Below are 24,709 nucleotides of genomic sequence, written 5' to 3' on the forward strand. Positions count from 1 at the left end.
ACCTGGCATCACTGTCACCCATCTGTCCCCGCTGCCATCCACCCTAACCTCCTGTTACCTGGCACTGCTGTCACCCATCTCTCCCCGCTGCCATCCATCCTAACCTCCTCCTACCTGGCATCACTGTCACCCATCTATCCCCGCTGCCATGCACCCTAACCTCCTCCTACCTGGCATCACTGTCACCCATCTCTCCCCGCTGCCATCCACCCTAACCTCCTCCTACCTGGCATCACTGTCACCCATCTATCCCCGCTGCCATGCACCCTAACCTCCTCCTACCTGGCATCACTGTCACCCATCTCTCCCCACTGCCATCCACCCTAACCTCCTCCTACCTGGCATCACTGTAACTTCCTCCTACCTGGCATCACTGTCACCCATCTCTCCCCGCTGCCATCCACCCTAACCTCCTCCTACCTGGCATCACTGTTACCCATCTCTCCCTGCTGCCATCCACCCTAACATCCTCCTACCTGGCATCACTGTCACCCATCTCTTCCCGCTGCCATGCACCCTAACATCCTCCTACCTGGCATCACTGTCACCCATCTCTCCCCACTGCCATCCACCCTAACCTCCTCCTACCTGGCATCACTGTCACCCATCTCTCCCCACTGCCATTCACCCTAACCTCCTCCTACCTGGCATCACTGTCACCCATCTCTCCCAGCTGCCATCCATCCTAACCTCCTCCTACCTGGCATCACTGTCACCCATCTCTCCCCGCTGCCATACATCCTAACCTCCTACTACCTGGCATCAATGTCACCCATCTCTCCCCGCTGCCATCCACCCTAACCTCCTGCTACCTGGCACTGCTGTCACCCATCTCTCCCCGCTGCCATCCACCCTAACCTCCTCCTACCTGGTATCACTGTCACCCATCTCTCCCCGCTGCCATGCACCCTAACCTCCTACCTGGCATCACTGTCACCCATCTGTCCCCGCTGCCATCCACCCTAATCTCCTGCTACCTGGCACTGCTGTCACCCATCTCTCCCCGCTGCCATCCATCCTAACCTCCTTCTACCTGGCATCACTGTCACCCATCTATCCCCGCTGCCATGCACCCTAACCTCCTCCTACCTGGCATCACTGTCACCCATCTCTCCCCGCTGCCATCCACCCTAACCTCCTCCTACCTGGCATCACTGTCACCCATCTATCCCCGCTGCCATGCACCCTAACCTCCTCCTACCTGGCATCACTGTCACCCATCTCTCCCCACTGCCATCCACCCTAACCTCCTCCTACCTGGCATCACTGTCACCCATCTCTCCCCGCTGCCATCCACCCTAACCTCCTCCTACCTGGCATCACTGTTACCCATCTCTCCCTGCTGCCATCCACCCTAACCTCCTCCTACCTGGCATCACTGTCACCCATCTCTCCCCGCTGCCATGCACCCTAACATCCTCCTACCTGGCATCACTGTCACCCATCTCTCCCCACTGCCATCCACCCTAACCTCCTCCTACCTGGCATCACTGTCACCCATCTCTCCCCACTGCCATCCACCCTAACCTCCTCCTACCTGGCATCACTGTCACCCATCTCTCCCAGCTACCATCCATCCTAACCTCCTCCTACCTGGCATCACTGTCACCCATCTCTCCCCGCTGCCATCCATCCTAACCTCCTCCTACCTGGTATCAATGTCACCCATCTCTCCCCGCTGCCATCCACCCTAACCTCCTCCTACCTGGTATCACTGTCACCCATCTCTCCCCGCTGCCATGCACCCTAACCTCCTACCTGGCATCACTGTCACCCATCTATCCCCGCTGCCATCCACCCTAACCTCCTGCTACCTGGCACTGCTGTCACCCATCTCTCCCCGCTGCCATCCATCCTAACCTCCTCCTACCTGGCATCACTGTCACCCATCTCTCCCCGCTGCCATGCACCTTAACCTCCTCCTACCTGGCATCACTGTCACCCATCTATCCCCGCTGCCATCCACCCTAACCTCTTCCTACCTGGCATCACTGTCACCCATCTCTCCCCGCTGCCATCCATCCTAACCTCCTCCTACCTGGCATCACTGTCACCCATCTATCCCCGCTGCCATCCACCCTAACCTCCTCCTATCTGGCACTGCTGTCACCCATCTATCCCCGCTGCCATCCATCATAACCTCCTCCTACCTGGCACTGCTGTCACCCATCTCTCCCCGCGGCCGTTCATCCTATCCTCCTCCTTCCTGGCATCACTGTCACCCATCTCTCCCCACTGCCATCCATCCTATCCTCCTCCTACCTGGCATCACTGTCACCCATCTATCCCAGCTACCAAACACCCTAACCTCCTCCTACCTGGCATCACTGTCACCCATCTCTCCCCACTGCCATCCACCCTAACCTCCTCGTACCTGGCATCACTGTCACCCATCTCTCCCTGCTGCCATCCACCCTAACCTCCTCTTACCTGGCATCGCTGTCACCCATCTATCCCCGCTGCCATGCACCCTAACCTCCTCCTACCTGGCACTGATGTCACCCATCTCTCCCCGCTGCCATCCACCCTAACCTCCTCCTACCTGGCATCACTGTCACCCATCTATCCCAGCTCCCAAACACCCTAACCTCCTCCTACCTGGCATCACTGTCACCCATCTCTCCCCGCTGCCATCCACCCTAACCTCCTCCTACCTGGCACTGTTGTCACCCATCTATCCCCGCTGCCATGCACCCTAACCTCCTCCTACCTGGCATCACTGTCACCCATCTCTCCCCGCTGCCATCCACCCTAACCTCCTCCTACCTGGCATCACTGTCACCCATCTATTCGCGCTGCCATGCACCCTAACCTCCTCCTACCTGGCATCACTGTCACCCATCTCTCCCCGCTGCAATCCACCCTAACCTCCTCCTACCTGGCATCACTGTCACCCATCTATCCCCACTGCCATGCACCCTAACCTCCTCCTACCTGGCATCACTGTCACCCATCTCTCCCCACTGCCATCCACCCTAACCTCCTCCTACCTGGCATCACTGTAACCTCCTCCTACCTGGCATCACTGTAACCCATCTATCCCCGCTGCCATGCACCCTAACCTCCTCCTACCTGGCATCACTGTCACCCATCTCTCCCCGCTGCCATCCACCCTAACCTCCTCCTACCTGGCATCACTGTCACCCATCTATCCCCGCTGCCATGCACCCTAACCTCCTCCTACCTGGAATCACTTTCACCCATCTCTCCCCACTGCCATCCACCCTAACCTCCTCCTACCTGGCATCACTGTAACCTCCTCCTACCTGGCATCACTGTCACCCATCTCTCCCCGCTGCCATCCACCCTAACCTCCTCCTACCTGGCATCACTGTTACCCATCTCTCCCTGCTGCCATCCACCCTAACCTCCTCCTACCTGGCATCACTGTCACCCATCTCTCCCCGCTGCCATGCACCCTAACATCCTCCTACCTGGCATCACTGTCACCCATCTCTCCCCACTGCCATCCACCCTAACCTCCTCCTACCTGGCATCACTGTCACCCATCTCTCCCCACTGCCATCCACCCTAACCTCCTCCTACCTGGCATCACTGTCACCCATCTCTCCCAGCTGCCATCCATCCTAACCTCCTCCTACCTGGCATCACTGTCACCCATCTCTCCCTGCTGCCATCCATCCTAACCTCCTCCTACCTGGCATCAATGTCACCCATCTCTCCCCACTGCCATCCACCCTAACCTCCTGCTACCTGGCACTGCTGTCACCCATCTCTCCCCGCTGCCATCCACCCTAACCTCCTCCTACCTGGTATCACTGTCACCCATCTCTCCCCGCTGCCATGCACCCTAACCTCCTACCTGGCATCACTGTCACCCATCTGTCCCCGCTGCCATCCACCCTAACCTCCTGCTACCTGGCACTGCTGTCACCCATCTCTCCCCGCTGCCATCCATCCTAACCTCCTCCTACCTGGCATCACTGTCACCCATCTCTCCCCGCTGCCATCCACCCTAACCTCCTCCTACCTGGCATCACTGTCACCCATATATCCCCGCTGCCATGCACCCTAACCTCCTCCTACCTGGCATCACTGTTACACATCTCTCCCCACTGCCATCCACCCTAACCTCCTCCTACCTGGCATCACTGTAACCTCCTCCTACCTGGCATCACTGTCACCCATCTCTTCCCGCTGCCATCCACCCTAACCTCCTCCTACCTGGCATCACTGTTACCCATCTCTCCCTGCTGCCATCCACCCTAACATCCTCCTACCTGGCATCGCTGTCACCCATCTCTCCCCGCTGCCATGCACCCTAACATCCTCCTACCTGGCATCACTGTCACCCATCTCTCCCCACTGCCATCCACCCTAACCTCCTCCTACCTGGCATCACTGTCACCCATCTCTCCCCACTGCCATCCACCCTAACCTCCTCCTACCTGGCATCACTGTCACCCATCTCTCACAGCTGCCATCCATCCTAACCTCCTCCTACCTGGCATCACTGTCACCCATCTCTCCCCGCTGCCATCCATCCTAACCTCCTCCTACCTGGCATCAATGTCACCCATCTCTCCCCATTGCCATCCACCCTAACCTCCTGCTACCTGGCACTGCTGTCACCCATCTCTCCCCGATGCCTTCCACCCTAACCTCCTCCTACCTGGTATCACTGTCACCCATCTCTCCCCGCTGCCATGCACCCTAACCTCCTACCTGGCATCACTGTCACCCATCTGTCCCCGCTGCCATCCACCCTAACCTCCTGCTACCTGGCACTGCTGTCACCCATCTCTCCCCGCTGCCATCCATCCTAACCTCCTCCTACCTGGCATCACTGTCACCCATCTATCCCCGCTGCCATGCACCCTAACCTCCTCCTACCTGGCATCACTGTCACCCATCTCTCCCCGCTGCCATCCACCCTAACCTCCTCCTACCTGGCATCACTGTCACCCATCTATCCCCGCTGCCATGCACCCTAACCTCCTCCTACCTGGCATCACTGTCACCCATCTCTCCCCACTGCCATCCACCCTAACCTCCTCCTACCTGGCATCACTGTCACCCATCTCTCCCCGCTGCCATCCACCCTAACCTCCTCCTACCTGGCATCACTGTTACCCATCTCTCCCTGCTGCCATCCACCCTAACCTCCTCCTACCTGGCATCACTGTCACCCATCTCTCCCCGCTGCCATGCACCCTAACATCCTCCTACCTGGCATCACTGTCACCCATCTCTCCCCACTGCCATCCACCCTAACCTCCTCCTACCTGGCATCACTGTCACCCATCTCTCCCCACTGCCATCCACCCTAACCTCCTCCTACCTGGCATCACTGTCACCCATCTCTCCCAGCTGCCATCCATCCTAACCTCCTCCTACCTGGCATCACTGTCACCTATCTCTCCCCGCTGCCATCCATCCTAACCTCCTCCTACCTGGCATCAATGTCACCCATCTCTCCCCGCTGCCATCCACCCTAACCTCCTCCTACCTGGTATCACTGTCACCCATCTCTCCCCGCTGCCATGCACTCTAACCTCCTACCTGGCATCACTGTCACCCATCTATCCCCGCTGCCATCCACCCTAACCTCCTGCTACCTGGCACTGCTGTCACCCATCTCTTCCCGCTGCCATCCATCCTAACCTCCTCCTACCTGGCATCACTGTCACCCATCTCTCCCCGCTGCCATGCACCTTAACCTCCTCCTACCTGGCATCACTGTCACCCATCTATCCCCGCTGCCATCCACCCTAACCTCTTCCTACCTGGCACCACTGTCACCCATCTCTCCCCGCTGCCATCCATCCTAACCTCCTCCTACCTGGCATCACTGTCACCCATCTATCCCCGCTGCCATCCACCCTAACCTCCTCCTATCTGGCACTGCTGTCACCCATCTATCCCCGCTGCCATCCATCATAACCTCCTCCTACCTGGCACTGCTGTCACCCATCTCTCCCCGCGGCCATTCATCCTATCCTCCTCCTTCCTGGCATCACTGTCACCCATCTATCCCCGCTGCCATCCAACCTAACCTCCTCCTACCTGGCATCACTGTCACCCATCTATACCCGCTGCCATCCACCCTAACCTCCTCCTACCTGGTATCACTGTCACCAATCTATCCCCGCTGCCATACACCCTAACCTCCTCCTACCTGGCACTGCTGTCACCAATCTATCCCCGCTGCCATCCACCCTAACCTCCTCCTACCTGGCATCACTGTCACCCATCTCTCCCCGCTGCCATCCACCCTAACCTCCTCCTACCTGGCATCACTGTTACCCATCTCTCCCCGCTGCCATCCACCCTAACCTCCTCCTACCTGGCACTGCTGTCACCCATCTATCCCCGCTGCCATCCACCCTAACCTCCTCCTACCTGGCATCACTGTCACCCATCTATCCCCACTGCCATCCATCCTAACCTCCTCCTATCTGGTATCACTGTCACCCATCTATCCCCGCTGCCATCCAACCTAACCTCCTCCTACCTGGCATCACTGTCACCCATCTATCCCCGCTGCCATCCACCCTAACCTCCTCCTACCTGGCATCACTGTCACCCATCTATCCCCGCTGCCATCCAACCTAACCTCCTGCTACCTGGCATCACTGTCACCCATCTATCCCCGCTGCCATCCACCCTAACCTCCTCCTACCTGGCATCACTGTCACCCATCTATACCCACTGCCATCCATCCTAACCTCCTCCTACCTGGCACTGCTGTCACCCATCTATCCCCGCTGCCATACACCCTAACCTCCTCCTACCTGGCACTGCTGTCACCCATCTATCCCTGCTGCCATACACCCTAACCTCCTGCTACCTGGCATCACTGTCACCCATCTCTCCCCGCTGCCATCCACCCTAACCTCCTCCTACCTGGCATCACTGTCACCCATCTCTCCCCGCTGCCATCCACCCTAACCTCCTCCTACCTGGCACTGCTGTCACCCATCTATCCCCGCTGCCATCCACCCTAACCTCCTCCTACCTGGCATCACTGTCACCCATCTATCCCCGCTGCCATCCAACCTAACCTCCTGCTACCTGGCATCACTGTCACCCATCTATCCCCGCTGCCATCCACCCTAACCTCCTCCTACCTGGCATCACTGTCACCCATCTATACCCACTGCCATCCATCCTAACCTCCTCCTACCTGGCACTGCTGTCACCCATCTATCCCCGCTGCCATACACCCTAACCTCCTCCTACCTGGCACTGCTGTCACCCATCTATCCCTGCTGCCATACACCCTAACCTCCTGCTACCTGGCATCACTGTCACCCATCTCTCCCCGCTGCCATCCACCCTAACCTCCTCCTACCTGGCATCACTGTCACCCATCTCTCCCCGCTGCCATCCACCCTAACCTCCTCCTACCTGGCACTGCTGTCACCCATCTATCCCCGCTGCCATCCACCCTAACCTCCTCCTACCTGGCATCGCTGTCACCCATCTATCCCCGCTGCTATCCACCCTAACATCCTCCTACCTGGCATCGCTGTCACCCATCTCTCCCCGCTGCCATCCATCCTATCCTCCTCCTACCTGGCATCACTGTCACCCATCTTTCCCCGCTGCCATCCATCCTATCCTCCTCCTACCTGGCACTGCTGTCACCCATCTATCCCCACTGCCATCCATCCTATCCTCCTCCTACCTGGCACTGCTGTAACCCATCTCTCCCCGCTGCCATCCATCCTATCCTCCTCCTACCTGGCATCACTGTCACCTATCTCTCCCCGCTGCCATCCATCCTATCCTCCTCCTACCTGGCATCATTGTCACCCATCTATCCCCGCTGCCATCCATCCTATCCTCCTCCTACCTGGCATCACTGTCACCCATCTCTCCCCGCTGCCATCCACCCTATCCTCCTCCTACCTGGCACTGCTGTCACCCATCTATCCCCACTGCCATCCATCCTATCCTCCTCCTACCTGGCATCACTGTCACCCATCTCTCCCCGCTGCCATCCATCCTATCCTCCTCCTACCTGGCATCACTGTCACCTATCTCTCCCCGCTGCCATCCATCCTATCCTCCTCCTACCTGGCATCACTGTCACCCATCTATCCCCGCTGCCATCCATCCTATCCTCCTCCTACCTGGCACTGCTGTCACAAATCTATCCCCGCTGCCATCCATCCTATCCTCCTCCTACCTGGCACTGCTGTCACCCATCTATCCCAGCTGCCATCCATCCTAACCTCCTCCTATCTGGTATCACTGTCACGCATCTATCCCCGCTGCCATCCACCCTAACCTCCTCCTACCTGGCATCACTGTCACCCATCTATCCCCACTGCCATCCATCCTATCCTCCTCCTACCTGGCACTGCTGTCACCCATCTATCCCCGCTGCCGTCCATCCTAACCTCCTCCTACCTGGCATCACTGCCACCCATCTCTCCCCGCTGCCATCCATCCTAGCCTCCTCCTACCTGGCATCACTGTCACCCATCTCTCCCCGCTGCCATCCATCCTAACCTCCTCCTACCTGGCATCACTGTCACCCATATATTCCCGCTGCCATCCATCCTATCCTCCTCCTACCTGGCACTGCTGTCACCCATCTATCCCCGCTGCCATCCATCCTATCCTCCTCCTACCTGGCATCACTGTCACCCATCTATCCCCACTGCCATCCATCCTATCCTCCTCCTACCTGGCACTGCTGTCACCCATCTATCCCCGCTGCCATCCATCCTATCCTCCTCCTACCTGGCATCACTGTCACCCATCTATCCCCACTGCCATCCATCTTAACCTCCTCCTATCTGGTATTACTGTCACCCATCTATCCCCGCTGCCATCCACCCTAACCTCCTCTTACCTGGCGCTGCTGTCACCCATCTCTCCCCGCTGCCATCCACCCTAACCTCCTCCTACCTGGCATCACTGTCACCCATCTCTCCCCGCTGCCATCCACCCTAACCTCCTCTTACCTGGCCATCTCTATGGGTGCCATCCATCCTAACCTCCTCCTACCTGGCATCGCTCTCACCCATCTATCCCCACTGCCATCCATCCTATCCTCCTCCTACCTGGCACTGCTGTCACCCATCTATCCCCGCTGCCATCCATCCTATCCTCCTCCTACCTGGCATCACTGTCACCCATCTATCCCCACTGCCATCCATCCTAACCTCCTCCTATCTGGTATCACTGTCACCCATCTATCCCCGCTGCCATCCACCCTAACCTCCTCTTACCTGGCGCTGCTGTCACCCATCTCTCCCCGCTGCCATCCACCCTAACCTCCTCCTACCTGGCATCACTGTCACCCATCTCTCTGGGTGCCATCCATCCTAACCTTCTCCTACCTGGCATCGCTCTCACCCATCTATCCCCGCTGCCATCCATCCTATCCTCCTCCTACCTGGCATCACTGTCACCCATCTATCCCCACTGCCATCCATCCTATCCTCCTCCTACCTGGAACTGCTGTCACCCATCTATCCCCGCTGCCGTCCATCCTAACCTCCTCCTACCTGACATCACTGCCACCCATCTCTCCCCGCTGCCATCCATCCTATCTTCCTCCTACCTGGCATCACTGTCACCCATCTCTCCCCGCTGCCATCCATCCTCACCTACTCCTACCTGGCATCACTGTCACCGATTTATCCCCGCTGCCATCCATCCTAACCTCCTCCTACCTGGCATCACTGTCACCCATCTCTCCCCGCTGCCATCCACCCTAACCTCCTCCTACCTGGCATCACTGTCACCCATCTCTCCCCGCTGCCATGCACCCTAACCTCCTCCTACCTGGCATCACTGTCACCCATCTATCCCCGCTGCCATCCATCATATCCTCCTCCTATCTGGCACTGCTGTCACCCATCTATCCCCGCTGCCATCCATCCTATCCTACTCCTTCCTGGCATCACTGTCACCCATCTCTCCCCGCTGCCATCCATCCTAACCTCCTCCTACCTGGCATCGCTGTCACCCATCTATCCCTGCTGCCATCCACCCTAACCACCTCCTACCTGGCATCACTGTCACCCATCTCTCCCCGCTGCCATGCACCCTAACCTCCTCCTACCTGGCATCACTGTCACCCATCTATCCCCGCTGCCATCCATCATATCCTCCTCCTATCTGGCACTGCTGTCACCCATCTATCCCCGCTGCCATCCATCCTATCCTCCTCCTTCCTGGCATCACTGTCACCCATCTATCCCCGCTGCCATCCACCCTAACCTCCTGCTACCTGGCACTGCTGTCACCCATCTCTCCCCGCTGCCATCCACCCTAACCTCCTGCTACCTGGCACTGCTGTCACCCATCTCTCCCCGCTGCCATCCACCCTAACCTCCTGCTACCTGGCACTGCTGTCACCCATCTCTCCGCGCTGCCATCCACCCTAACCTCCTGCTACCAGGCACTGCTGTCACCCATCTCTCCCCGCTGCCATACACCCTAACCTCCTCCTACCTGGCGCTGCTGTCACCCATCTCTCCCCGCTGCCATCCACCCTAACCTCCTCCTACCTGGCATCACTGTCACCCATCTATCCCCGCTGACATCCATCCTATCCTCCTCTTACCTGGCATCACTGTAACCTCCTCCTACCTGGCATCACTGTCACACATCTATCCCTGCTGCCATCCACCCTAACCTCCTCCTACCTGGCATCACTGTAACCTCCTTCTACCTGGCATCGCTGTCACCCATCTATCCCTGCTGCCATCCACCCTAACCTCCTCCTACCTGGCATCACTGTAACCTCCTCCTACCTGGCATCGCTGTCACCCATCTATCCCTGCTGCCATCCACCCTAACCTCCTCCTACCTGGCATCACTGTAACCTCCTCCTACCTGGCATCGCTGTCACCCATCTATCCCTGCTGCCATCCACCCTAACCTCCTCCTACCTGGCATCACTGTTACCTACTCCTACCTGGCACTGCTGTCACCCATCTCTCCCCGCTGCCATCCACCCTAACCTCCTCCTACCTGGCATCACTGTCACCCATCTATCCCCGCTGCCATCCATCCTATCCTCCTCCTACCTGGCATCACTGTCACCCATCTATCCTTGCTGCCATCCATCCTATCCTCCTCCTACGTGGCATCACTGTCACCCATCTATCCCCGCTGCCATCCACCCTAACCTCCTCCTACCTGGCATCACTGTCACCCATCTCTCCCCGCTGCCATGCACCCAAACCCCCTCCTACCTGGTATCACTGTCACCCATCTATCCCCGCTGCCATCCATCCTATCCTCCTCCTACCTGGCATCACTCTCACCCATCTATCCCTGCTGCTATCCATCATATCCTCCTCCTACCTGGCACTGCTGTCACTCATCTATCCCCGCTGCCATCCATCCTATCCTCCTCCTTCCTGGCATCACTGTCTCCCATCTATCCCCACTGCCATCCATCCTATCCTCCTCCTACCTGGCATCACTGTCACCCATCTATCCCCACTGCCATCCATCCTATCCTCCTCCTACCTGGCATCACTGTCACCCATCTATCCCCACTGCCATCCATCCTATCCTCCTCCTACCTGGCATCACTGTCACCCATCTATCACCGCTGCTATCCATCCTATCCTCCTCCTACCTGGCATCACTGTCACCCATCTATCCCCACTGCCATCCATCCTATCCTCCTCCTACCTGGCATCACTGTCACCCATCTATCCCCACTGCCATCCATCCTATCCTCCTCCTACCTGGCATCACTGTCACCCATCTATCACCGCTGCCATCCATCCTATCCTCCTCCTACCTGGCATCACTGTCACCCATCTATCCCCACTGCCATCCATCCTAACCTCCTCCTAGCTGGCATCACTGTAACCCATCTATCCCCACTGCCATCCATCCTATCCTCCTCCTACCTGGCATCACTGTCACCCATCTATCACCGCTGCCATCCATCCTATCCTCCTCCTACCTGGCATCACTGTCACCCATCTATCCCCACTGCCATCCATCCTACCCTCCTCCTACCTGGCATCACTGTCACCCATCTATCACCGCTGCCATCCATCCTATCCTCCTCCTACCTGGCACTGCTGTCACCCATCTATCCCCACTGCCATCCATCCCATCCTCCTCCTTCCTGGCATCACTGTCACCCATCTATCCCCACTGCCATCCATCCTATCCTCCTCCTACCTGGCATCACTGTCACCCATCTATCACCGCTGCCTTCCATCCTATCCTCCTCCTACCTGGCATCACTGTCACCCATCTATCCCCGCTGCCATCCATCCTATCCTCCTCCTTCCTGGCATCACTGTCACCCATCATTCCCCACTGCCATCCATCCTATCCTCCTCCTACCTGGCATCACTGTCACCCATCTATCCCCACTGCCATCCATCCTATCCTCCTCCTACCTGGCATCACTGTCACCCATCTATCACCGCTGCCATCCATCCTATCCTCCTCCTACCTGGCATCACTGTCACCCATCTATCCCCACTGCCATCCATCCTACCCTCCTCCTACCTGGCATCACTGTCACCCATCTATCACCGCTGCCATCCATCCTATCCTCCTCCTACCTGGCACTGCTGTCACCCATCTATCCCCACTGCCATCCATCCTATCCTCCTCCTTCCTGGCATCACTGTCACCCATCTATCCCCGCTGCCATCCATTCTATCCTCCTACCTGGCACTGCTGTCACCCATCTATCCCCGCTGCCATCCATCATATCCTCCTCCTACCTGGCATCACTGTCACCTATCTCTCCCCGCTGCCATCTACCCTAACCTCCTCCTACCTGGCATCACTATTACCCATCTCTCTGGGTGCCATCCATCCTAACCTCCTCCTACCTGGCGCTGCTGTCACCCATCTCTCACCGCTGCCATCCACCCTAACCTCCTCCTACCTGGCATCACTGTCACCCATCTATCCCCGCTGCCATCCATCCTATCCTCCTCCTACCTGGCATCACTGTCACCCATCTATCCCCGCTGCCATCCACCCTAACCTCCTCCTACCTGGCATCACTGTCACCCATCTCTCCCCGCTGCCATGCACCCTAACCTCCTCCTACCTGGCATCACTGTCACCCATCTATCCCCGCTGCCATCCATCCTATCCTCCTCCTACCTGGCATCACTGTCACCCATCTATCCCTGCTGCCATCCATCATATCCTCCTCCTACCTGGCATCACTGTCACCCATCTATCCCCACTGCCATCCATCCTAACCTCCTCCTACCTGGCACTGCTGTCACCTATCTATCCCCGCTGCCATCCATTCTAACCTCCTCCTACCTGGCATCGCTGTCACCCATCTATCCCCACTGCCATCCATCCTATCCTCCTCCTACCTGGCATCACTGTCACCTATCTATCCCCGCTGCCATCCATCCTATCCTCCTCCTACCTGGCATCACTGTTACCCATCTCTCTGGGTGCCATCCATCCTAACCTTCTCCTACCTGGCATCGCTGTCACCCATCTATCCCCACGGCCATCCATCCTATCCTCCTCCTACCTGGCATCACAGTCACCCATCTCTCCCCGCTGCCATCCATCCTAACCTCCTCCTACCTGGCATTACTGTCACCCATCTATCCCCGCTGCCATCCATCCTATCCTCCTACTACCTGGCATCACTGTCACCCATCTCTCCCCGCTGCCATCCATCCTAACCTCCTCCTACCTGGCATCACTGTCACCCATCTATCCCCACTGCCATCCATCCTAACCTCCTCCTATCTGGTATTACTGTCACCCATCTATCCCCGCTGCCATCCACCCTAACCTCCTCTTACCTGGCGCTGCTGTCACCCATCTCTCCCCGCTGCCATCCACCCTAACCTCCTCCTACCTGGCATCACTGTCACCCATCTCTCCCCGCTGCCATCCACCCTAACCTCCTCTTACCTGGCCATCTCTATGGGTGCCATCCATCCTAACCTCCTCCTACCTGGCATCGCTCTCACCCATCTATCCCCACTGCCATCCATCCTATCCTCCTCCTACCTGGCACTGCTGTCACCCATCTATCCCCGCTGCCATCCATCCTATCCTCCTCCTATCTGGTATCACTGTCACCCATCTATCCCCGCTGCCATCCACCCTAACCTCCTCCTACCTGGCATCACTGTCACCCATCTCTCTGGGTGCCATCCATCCTAACCTTCTCCTACCTGGCATCGCTCTCACCCATCTATCCCCGCTGCCATCCATCCTATCCTCCTCCTACCTGGCATCACTGTCACCCATCTATCCCCACTGCCATCCATCCTATCCTCCTCCTACCTGGCACTGCTGTCACCCATCTATCCCCGCTGCCGTCTAGCCTAACCTCCTCCTACCTGGCATCACTGCCATCCATCTCTCCCCGCTGCCATCCATCCTATCTTCCTCCTAACTGGCATCACTGTCACCCATCTCTCCCCGCTGCCATCCATCCTCACCTCCTCCTACCTGGCATCACTGTCACCCATCTATCCCCGCTGCCATCCATCCTAACCTCCTCCTACCTGGCATTACTGTCACCCATCTCTCCCCGCTGCCATCCACCCTAACCTCCTCCTACCTGGCATCACTGTCACCCATCTCTCCCCGCTGCCATGCACCCTAACCTCCTCCTACCTGGCATCACTGTCACCCATCTATCCCCGCTGCCATCCATCATATCCTCCTCCTATCTGGCACTGCTGTCACCCATCTATCCCCGCTGCCATCCATCCTATCCTCCTCCTTCCTGGCATCACTGTCACCCATCTCTCCCCGCTGCCATCCATCCTAACCTCCTCCTACCTGGCATCGCTGTCACCCATCTATCCCTGCTGCCATCCACCCTAACCACCTCCTACCTGGCATCACTGTCACCCATCTCTCCCCGCTGCCATGCACCCTAACCTCCTCCTACCTGGCATCACTGTCACCCATCTATCCCCGCTGCCATCCATCATATCCTCCTCCTATCTGGCACTGCTGTCACCCATCTCTCCCCGCTGCCATCCACCCTAACCTCCTGCTACCTGGCACTGCTGTCACCCATCTCTCCCCGCTGCCATCCACCCTAACCTCCTGCTACCTGGCACTGCTGTCACCCATCTCTCCCCGCTGCCATCCACCCTAACCTCCTGCTACCTGGCACTGCTGTCACCCATCTCTCCCCGCTGCCATCCACCCTAACCTCCTGCTACCTGGCACTGCTGTCACCCATCTCTCCCCGCTGCCATCCACCCTAACCTCCTCCTACCTGGCGCTGCTGTCACCCATCTCTCCCCGCTGCCATCCACCCTAACCTCCTCCTACCTGGCATCACTGTCACCCATCTATCCCCGCTGCCATCCATCCTATCCTCCTCTTACCTGGCATCACTGTAACCTCCTTCTACCTGGCATCGCTGTCACCCATCTATCCCTGCTGCCATCCACCCTAACCTCCTCCTACCTGGAATCACTGTAACCTCCTTCTACCTGGCATCGCTGTCACCCATCTATCCCTGCTGCCATCCACCCTAACCTCCTCCTACCTGGCATCACTGTAACCTCCTCCTACCTGGCATCGCTGTCACCCATCTATCCCTGCTGCCATCCACCCTAACCTCCTCCTACCTGGCATCACTGTAACCTCCTCCTACCTGGCATCGCTGTCACCCATCTATCTCTGCTGCCATCCACCCTAACCTCCTCCTACCTGGCATCACTGTAACCTACTCCTACCTGGCATAACCTCCTCCTACCTGGCATCACTGTCACCCATCTATCCCCGCAGCCATCCATCCTATCCTCCTCCTACCTGGCATCACTGTCACCCATCTATCCCCGCTGCCATCCATCCTATCCTCCTCCTACGTGGCATCACTGTCACCCATCTATCCCCGCTGCCATCCACCCTAAACTCCTCCTACCTGGCATCACTGTCACCCATCTCTCCCCGCTGCCATGCACCCTAACCCCCTCCTACCTGGCATCACTGTCACCCATCTATCCCCGCTGCCATCCATCCTATCCTCCTCCTACCTGGCATCACTGTCACCCATCTATCCCTGCTGCTATCCATCATATCCTCCTCCTACCTGGCACTACTGTCACCCATCTATCCCCGCTGCCATCCATCCTATCCTCCTCCTTCCTGGCATCACTGTCTCCCATCTATCCCGGCTGCCATCCATCCTATCCTCCTCCTACCTGGCATCACTGTCACCCATCTATCCCCACTGCCATCCATCCTATCCTCCTCCTACCTGGCATCACTGTCACCCATCTATCCCCACTGCCATCCATCCTATCCTCCTCCTACCTGGCATCACTGTCACCCATCTATCACCGCTGCTATCCATCCTATCCTCCTCCTACCTGGCATCACTGTCACCCATCTATCCCCACTGCCATCCATCCTATCCTCCTCCTACCTGGCATCACTGTCACCCATCTATCCCCACTGACATCCATCCTATCCTCCTCCTACCTGGCATCACTGTCACCCATCTATCACCGCTGCCATCCATCCTATCCTCCTCCTACCTGGCATCACTGTCACCCATCTATCCCCACTGCCATCCATCCTAACCTCCTCCTACCTGGCATCACTGTAACCCATCTATCCCCACTGCCATCCATCCTATCCTCCTCCTACCTGGCATCACTGTCACCCATCTATCACCGCTGCCATCCATCCTATCCTCCTCCTACCTGGCATCACTGTCACCCATCTATCCCCACTGCCATCCATCCTACCCTCCTCCTACCTGGCATCACTGTCACCCATCTATCCCCACTGCCATCCATCCTATCCTCCTCCTACCTGGCACTGCTGTCACCCATCTATCCCCACTGCCATCCATCCTATCCTCCTCCTTCCTGGCATCACTGTCACCCATCTATCCCCACTGCCATCCATCCTATCCTCCTCCTACCTGGCATCACTGTCACCCATCTATCACCGCTGCCATCCATCCTATCCTCCTCCTACCTGGCATTACTGTCACCCATCTATCCCCACTGCCATCAATCCTATCCTCCTCCTACCTGGCATTACTGTCACCCATCTATCACCGCTGCCATCCATCCTATCCTCCTCCTACCTGGCATCACTGTCACCCATCTATCCCCACTGCCATCCATCCTACCCTCCTCCTACCTGGCATCACTGTCACCCATCTATGACCGCTGCCATCCATCCTATTCTCCTCCTACCTGGCACTGCTGTCACCCATCTATCCCCACTGCCATCCATCCTATCCTCCTCCTTCCTGGCATCACTGTCACCCATCTATCCCCGCTGCCATCCATTCTAACCTCCTCCTACCTGGCACTGCTGTCACCCATCTATCCCCGCTGCCATCCATCATATCCTCCTCCTACCTGGCATCACTGTCACCTATCTCTCCCCGCTGCCATCTACCCTAACCTCCTCCTACCTGGCATCACTGTTACCCATCTCTCTGGGTGCCATCCATCCTAACCTCCTCCTACCTGGCACTGCTGTCACCCATCTCTCCCCGCTGCCATCCACCCTAACCTCCTCCTATCTGGCATCACTGTCACCCATCTATCCCCGCTGCCATCCATCCTATCCTCCTCCTACCTGGCATCACTATCACCCTTCTATCCCCGCTGCCATCCACCCTAACCTCCTCCTACCTGGCATCACTGTCACCCATCTCTCCCCGCTGCCATGCACCCTAACCTCCTCCTACCTGGCATCACTGTCACCCATCTATCCCCGCTGCCATCCATCCTATCCTCCTCCTTCCTGGCAACACTGTCACCCATCTATCCCTGCTGCCATCCATCATATCCTCCTCCTACCTGGCATCACTGTCACCCATCTATCCCCACTGCCATCCATCCTAACCTCCTCCTACCTGGCACTGCTGTCACCCATCTATCCCCGCTGCCATCCATTCTAACCTCCTCCTACCTGGCATCGCTGTCACCCATCTATCCCCACTGCCATCCATCCTATCCTCCTCCTACCTGGCATCACTGTCACCAATCTATCCCCGCTGCCATCCATCCTATCCTCCTCCTACCTGGCATCACTGTTACCCATCTCTCTGGGTCTCATCCATCCTAACCTTCTCCTACCTGGCATCGCTGTCACCCATCTATCCCCACGGCCATCCATCCTATCCTCCTCCTACCTGGCATCACAGTCACCCATCTCTCCCCACTGCCATCCATCCTAACCTCCTCCTACCTGGCATTACTGTCACCCATCTATCCCCGCTGCCATCCATCCTATCCTCCTCCTACCTGGCATCACTGTCACCCATCTCTCCCCGCTGCCATCCATCCTAACCTCCTCCTACCTGGCATTACTGTCACCCATCTATCCCCACTGCCATCCATCCTATCCTCCTCCTACCTGGCATCACTGTCACCCATCTATCACCGCTGCCATCCATCCTATCCTCCTCCTACCTGGCATCACTGTCACCCATCTATCCCAACTGCCATCCATCCTATCCTCCTCCTACCTGGCACTGCTGTCACCCATCTATCCCCACTGCCATCCATCCTATCCTCCTCCTTCCTGGCATCACTGTCACCCATCTATCCCCGCTGCCATCCATTCTAACCTCCTCCTACCTGGCACTGCTGTCACCCATCTATCCCCGCTGCCATCCATCATATCCTCCTCCTACCTGGCATCACTGTCACCTATCTCTCCCCGCTGCCATCTACCCTAACCTCCTCCTACCTGGCATCACTGTTACCCATCTCTCTGGGTGCCATCCATCCTAACCTCCTCCTACCTGGCGCTGCTGTCACCCATCTCTCCCCGCTGCCATCCACCCTAACCTCCTCCTACCAGGCATCACTGTCACCCATCTATCCCCGCTGCCATCCATCCTATCCTCCTCCTACCTGGCATCACTGTCACCCATCTATCCCCGCTGCCATCCACCCTAACCTCCTCCTACCTGGCATCACTGTCACCCATCTCTCCCCGCTGCCATGCACCCTAACCTCCTCCTACCTGGCATCACTGTCACCCATCTATCCCCACTGCCATCCATCCTATCCTCCTCCTACCTGGCATCACTGTCACCCATCTATCCCTGCTGCCATCCATCATATCCTCCTCCTACCTGGTATCACTGTCACCCATCTATCCCCACTGCCATCCATCCTAACCTCCTCTTACCTGGCACTGCTGTCACCCATCTATCCCCGCTGCCATCCATTCTAACCTCCTCCTACCTGGCATCGCTGTCACCCATCTATCCCCACTGCCATCCATCCTATCCTCCTCCTACCTGGCATCACTGTCACCCATCTATCCCCGCTGCCATCCATCCTATCCTCCTCCTACCTGGCATCACTGTTACCCATCTCTCTGGGTGCCATCCATTCTAAGCTTCTCCTACCTGGCATCGCTGTCACCCATCTATCCCCACGGCCATCCATCCTATCCTCCTCCTACCTGGCATCACTGTCACCCATCTCTCCCCGCTGCCATCCATCCTAACCTCCTCCTACCTGGCATTACTGTCACCCATCTATCCCCGCTGCCATCCATCCTATCCTCCTCCTACCTGGCATCACTGTCACCCATCTCTCCCCGCTGCCATCCATCCTAACCTCCTCCTACCTGGCATTACTGTCACCCATCTATCCCCGCTGCCATCCATCCTATCCTCCTCCTACCTGGCATCACTTTCACCCATCTTTCCTCGCTGCCATCCACCCTATCCTCCTCCTACCTGGCTTAACTGTCACCCATCTATCCCCGCTGCCATCCATCCTAACATCCTCCTACCTGGCATCACTGTCACCCATCTCTCCCCGCTGCCATCCATCCTATCCTCCTCCTACCTGGCATCACTGTCACCCATCTCTCTCCGCTGCCATCCACCCTAACCTCCTCCTACCTGGCACTGCTGTCACCCATCTCTCCCCGCTGCCATCCATCCTAACCTCCTCCTACCTGGCATCACTTTCACCCATCTCTCCCCGCTGCCATCCACCCTAACCTCCTCCTACCTGGCACTGCTGTCACCCATCTATCCCCGCTGCCATCCATCCTAACCTCCTCCTACCTGGCATCACTGTCACCCATCTATCCCCGCTGCCATCCATTCTAACCTTCTCCTACCTGGCATCACTTTCACCCATCTCTCCCCGCTGCCATCCACCCTAACCTCCTCCTACCTGGCACTGCTGTCACCCATCTATCCCCGCTGCCATCCATCCTAACCTTCTCCTACCTGGCATCACTGTCACCCATCTCTCCCCGCTGCCATCCACCCTAACCTCCTCCTACCTGGCATTACTGTCACCCATCTATCCCCACTGCCATCCATCCTAACCTCCTCCTACCTGGTACTGCTGTCACCCATCTATCCCCGCTGCCATCCATCCTAACCTCCTCCTACCTGGCATCACTGTCTCCCATCCCTCCCCACTGTTTTTCATGCCGCAGTTGGATCTCCCTATCTCACTCCTCCACACCCAGCACACCAGTCTGAAAAACCCCAATCTGGCCCCCTATATAATCCATAATCCAAATCACATTACCCACCCTCACCTGTAAATCCTTCACCAACCTCCCTCCTTCGTACATCTCGACCTCAACTTGAAACACTCTCCCTAACACCCGCATAGGTCTCTCTCTGACCTGCGCCTCTCCCCACCCCCGTCTTTGATAACCATCTCCATTTCCTACGCAATGGCTCCAATGGCCATGTCTGTGACACTCAGGTAAGATGCTGGAAACCATATGGCACAGGTAAGTATCATGTTAGTTAGAGATGTACTACTTACCGGATTCTGATGACTTGTCCGCCTGGTAAACTCATGATTCCCTGTGGTTCAGCAGAGAGGTAAAGACATTTCCTTGCACGCAGAAAGAATTACGCTTCTTAATAACTTACAATTACATTAATTACAGTTTATTTAACTGGAAACTTGTTGGGTTCATTCTTTGTTCTGCAAGAACTCATTTAGTAAGTACATTCAAATTAGGAAAACAAAGACTCATTATGCAGTGAGACACTTTCACAAAGGCAGATTTTAAATTAAAAGCAACTGCCAGCTGAGTAATGTACTGATATGGAAATATCTCTAGTGTTCCACACATTGGGGGTTATTCAGAGTTGGTTGCAGATCTGCAACCTCTAAATCGCATGCTGGGCGCCGCCCATTACAGGGCAAGGCCGTCCGGCATATGTGGCGGTGCCAAGCAATGCGATTGCAATTCAATTGCGATCACATCTCAAAAACCTCAAATAGAGGTTGACCCCTTCCTGCGCAGCATTACTGTATAACCATGGGCACCGCCGTCATGTTTCCGATCACAGGAAATGCAGACAATGTCATTGGCCGTCCCGAATAATATTCATGACACGCCTGCATTTTCTTGTGACAACCCTCCCCCAAAGCCGTGTCGCTGCCACCAGAGGCTCCTCATTAATCAATCACGCTGAGATCGCATCCTGCGTGCTCAGATGTCCGGTAAACGGCCGTTTGTTCGATCACAGCCGTTGCGACAGGGTCTGAATAAGGCCCATTATCCTTTAGCATATACACATGAATAGAACGGTACACTCAGTAGATCCAAGTTAGCGCAATCGTCAATAACAACGTCCAGCTTTACCAACCTTCTACAGGTACAATACTTTTGCATCTACTTTTTCAAACCGTGGTGCCCTATAAAAAATATGGCGGCACGGCTCAGCTGAATACATCTTTTTAGACTACACATTAAAACTACTGAAATTCCTGGTGTATTATCTGGTTCCTTAGTCCAGCGTTATATATGAAACGTTAATACTTTGCAGGAGCAGACCTCCCTGTATGCAGGAACTTATATTTCCTTTCTCTGAGCAGTAACAAGCTGAAGCTGTGACTTTATTTCTTCCCAGGCAATTAATGTAACAAAAGTATCTTCTATCGAGCTCTGGAAAGTATCTACACTATACTGTAATGATTACTCTCAGTCTGCCACAGAATAACTCATATAAGCTATAGATCCCTGTAGAACTGTGTGTTGCGCTGGTTATGCTCCCCATATTACCGCAGCTGGAGTAGCCTTTGTTGCACTGCTGCGTGGGAGAGATGGCTGAAGAGGGCGCTGTTAGTATACCTGTGTAATATTCTCTACAAATATGCAATGAGCAGGGCCGAAACTAGGATTCTTGTCACCCGGGGCAAGGCAGTAATGTGGCGCCCCCCCCCCTGCAATCACACATCTGTTTACTCTGGGACATATTTCATATAGATGCGCTCCCTATAGTTGTACCCCCTATAGATGTTTTCCCCTCTATATACTATATGCTCCCAATAGATGCACACTTTTAAGGTACTTTGCAAAGGTGTACTTCTTCTAGATTTACTCCTGATATATATATACATTTCCTATCAATGTAATCCCTATGGATGGGCTCACTATAGATGCTCTCACTCACTGTAGTGGCTGTGATCTCACATGCACAGAGGGGCCGCCCTGGGGACGGTGTGTGAGGGCGGTGTGCTGCTGCTCGGCTGATCCTCAGAGGAGCAGGGTGTGTGTGGTCAGTGGGGGTAATTCCAAGTTGATCGCAGCAGGAAAGTTTTTAGCAGTTGGGCAAAACCATGTGCAGTGCAGGTGGGGCAGATATAACATGTGCAGAGAGAGTTAGATTTGGGTGGGGTGTGTTCAAACTGAAATCTAAATTGCAGTGTAAAAACAAGCAGCCAGTATTTACCCTGCACAGAAACGAAATAACCCACCCAAATCTAACTCTCTCTGCACATGTTATATCTGCCTCCCCTGCAGTGCACATGGTTTTGCCCAACTGCTAAAAACTTTCCTGCTGCGATCAACTTGGAATTACCCCCAGTGCTGGAACTCAGCTACTGCTGCCTCCGGTGTCTCTGTGTACACTCACAGCTCCTGTCCTGGTATGTGATTGGAGGAGAGCAGTGGGGGGCGGGGCCATGCCCAGCCCAGTATAGAAGTCCAAGCCTGCTGACTGGCTGGGACACTGCAAAACTTTCCCAAGGCTTCCCCAGCCCGGGAGAGACTGAGTACCGACACCCACACAGGCTGCAGTAACGCTGCTGGGAGCGAGGCACATGGAGATAACTGCAGAATGCATACCTTCCAACTGTCCCGATTTTGGCGGGACAGTCCCGTTTTTCACGGTCTGTCCCGCTGTCCCACTTGCAGGTTGCAGTGTCCTGCAGGTGGGGGGGGGGGGGGGCAGTTGGGAGATCCCCCCCTTTCACTCGCTGCTCTCATCAGAGCAGCGGTGAATATATGCTGTGTGCATGCGCACGGCGTCTATTCCCTGACAGAGAGGGACAGGGGGCATAGACTGCAGCTTACTGAGCGCTGTCCATGACCCCACAGTGACAAAAACGGGGGCGTGGTTTGCGATCACGGAGTTCGCCACGAGGCCACGCCCCCAAATTTGGGGGCGCGCGCAACTGTCCCTTCTGCGATGATTCAAAAGTTGGAAGGTATGAGTATGTATGCCGGTGACCGGGAGAGGAGAGGATGCGGCAGTGTTGGGGGTGGGGATGGTGGACAGCTTGTTTCCCCTTAAATCCGACACTTGGGGGGGGGGTAGTTACGGCCATGCAATGAGGAGCCTGTAAGTCTTTACAGGGTGGAGAGTAATAACGGAGACTCTCTCCGCTTATCTGTGTGTAGTGAGCCGTTGGTAGATGGTGTCTCCCTGGACTGGCTAATTACTGTGCCTTTCATCTAGCAGGTTTTGCTTAGTATTCCCTGCTGTCTCCCTCTTGCTGACTGGCTGCTGCTCTGAAGGAAGAGCTGCGTCCTGACCAGCCTACACTGGGAGACAAGGAGCTGCGTCCTGACCCTACTACACTGGGAGACAAGGAGCTGCGTCCTGACCAACCTACACTGGGAGACAAGGAGCTGCGTCCTGACCCTACTACACTGGGAGACAAGGAGCTGCATCCTGACCCGCCTACACTGGGAGACAAGGAGCTGCGTCCTGACCCTACTACACTGGGAGACAAGGAGCTGCGTCCTGACCCGCCTACACTGGGAGACAAGGAGCTGCGTCCTGACCCTACTACACTGGGAGACAAGGAGCTGCGTCCTGACCCGCCTACACTGAGAGACAAGGAGCTGCGTCCTGACCCGCCTACACTGGGAGACAAGGAGCTGCGTCCTGACCCTACTACACTGGGAGACAAGGAGCTGCGTCCTGACCCGCCTACACTGGGAGACAAGGAGCTGCGTCCTGACCCTACTACACTGGGAGACAAGGAGCTGCGTCCTAACCCTACTACACTGGGAGACAAGGAGCTGTGTCCTGACCCACCTACACTGGGAGACAAGGAGCTGCGTCCTGACCCTACTACACTGGGAGACAAGGAGCTGCGTCCTGACCCTACTACACTGGGAGACAAGGAGCTGCGTCCTGACCCACCTACACTGGGAGACAAGGAGCTGCGTCCTGACCCACCTACACTGGGAGACAAGGAGCTGCGTCCTGACCTGCCTACACTGGGAGGCAAGGAGCTGCGTCCTGACCCTACTACACTGGGAGACAAGGAGCTGTGTCCTGACCCGCCTACACTGGGAGACAAGGAGCTGCGTCCTGACCCGCCTACACTGGGAGACAAGGAGCTGCGTCCTGACCCGCCTACACTGGGAGACAAGGAGCTGCGTCCTGACCTGCCTACACTGGGAGACAAGGAGCTGCGTCCTGACCCCCCTACACTGGGAGACAAGGAGCTGTATCCTAACCCGCCTACACTGGGAGACAAGGAGCTGCATCCTGACCCGCCTACACTGGGAG

The 24,709-nt window shown here is 56.5% G+C and overlaps 1 protein-coding gene across 1 annotated transcript in view; it reads left to right on the top strand.

Moving 5' to 3' along the window:
* Positions 1-24,709, top strand: part of LOC134965880 (G protein-activated inward rectifier potassium channel 2-like) — a 214,769-nt gene that overhangs the window by 171,214 nt on the left and 18,846 nt on the right. The window lies entirely within an intron of this gene.

Source organism: Pseudophryne corroboree, chromosome 10 (genome assembly GCF_028390025.1).
Source record: "Pseudophryne corroboree isolate aPseCor3 chromosome 10, aPseCor3.hap2, whole genome shotgun sequence".
Classification (NCBI taxonomy): Eukaryota; Metazoa; Chordata; class Amphibia; order Anura; family Myobatrachidae; genus Pseudophryne; species Pseudophryne corroboree.